The sequence below is a fragment of the Corvus brachyrhynchos genome, unplaced genomic scaffold (genome assembly GCF_000691975.1).
Source record: "Corvus brachyrhynchos isolate BGI_N302 unplaced genomic scaffold, ASM69197v1 scaffold42, whole genome shotgun sequence".
In the NCBI taxonomy this organism is placed as follows: Eukaryota; Metazoa; Chordata; class Aves; order Passeriformes; family Corvidae; genus Corvus; species Corvus brachyrhynchos.
The window spans coordinates 3,758,114-3,759,406 of record NW_008237242.1 but is presented as its reverse complement, the minus strand read 5'-3'; positions in this window follow the sequence as shown (position 1 = coordinate 3,759,406).

Below are 1,293 nucleotides of genomic sequence, written 5' to 3'. Positions count from 1 at the left end.
GAAGTACCATAAACAACATTGTAAAACATATTGATTCTAACAGTTAATGGTTTCATTTCTAAGGCTGTTTAAATGTCACCCCCAGCAGCTGAACACATAAATTTAGGAACCAACTCTCTCCAGAATAAACACCATAATTGGACAAAATAATTTCAAATTTCTGTTGTGAAGTTAACAATATATTTAACATCCTAATCTAATGAATCTGTCTAATTTTAGAACGGTTTGTTCTTTCCTGCATTTTCTGTTGTTTAAACTAAAATTTACTCCAAATGCCAAATGGAATAGCATAGGAGGTTTTCCATGAAATTCCACTGATCTGAATTATTTAACGGCCTCTATTTCAAAGAAGTTTTGGGTTTTCTTATTGAGCTACTCACTGTGTTTCTGTGCCTATTTCTCTGATTCTCCATTCTCTTAGCAAATGATCCATCCACTTGTGTTCCAAAACAGGTATTTAACAATGCTGAACACTGATTTAAATATAATATATTGCACGCTGGCCATATCCTGTCAGTTCCTGATGCTTTATTCTGGTGTTAAAAGATAATACGTCATATGGAACATGTTTGTTAATTACTGGGAAAGTTGACAGGTCAGTGATGGGCTAGAAATATGAATCTGTCATAACATTCAGTATGTGAAATGATACATCCACTAGAAGAGATGCAATCATAGGAAAAAGCAACAACATATGCCCCTCCAGGAAAATAATAGCTTGAAAAATTGCTTAAAATAGCCTTGAAAATGGAAAAATTGTTCGCTTCTGGCAAGGGAAACTGCATTAGTTTAAAAAAAAATTAAAAAGACAGCAAAATATTCAGGCAGATTTTATGGGGAAACCTTTGCAATGCCAATAAAATCCCTTTTGCTCTGAAGTCAGATGCGTGATTCAGTAAACGACTCATGTTAGCAATTAGAAAATGGTCATTTAGGGCCCTGATTTCTTTTGAGACAAGGAGAGTGAGGGTGGGGAAAGAGACACAATAAATCTTGAGAGGCTTAAAAGGAAGAGCAGGCTAAAGTGTGAACTTTTTATTTCAGCAACGGAAGCGAGAAATCAGTGATTCATTGAAGGAGGGAGAAAGACCTCCATGGAAGCTGGCAGAGAAGAAGGAAAAGGAGCTAATTATGTCTCTTCCCTTTTTACTCTCTCTGACCAGCATATAATCTGCTGTTCCAGGGTCTGCCTGTAGTATATACTCCTTTCCAACCTCTCCACCCAACCCCTCCTCCAGCGGGGGGGGGAGGGGGAGATCTAGCAGGCAACAAGCTCCAGGTGGCTTTCTCAAT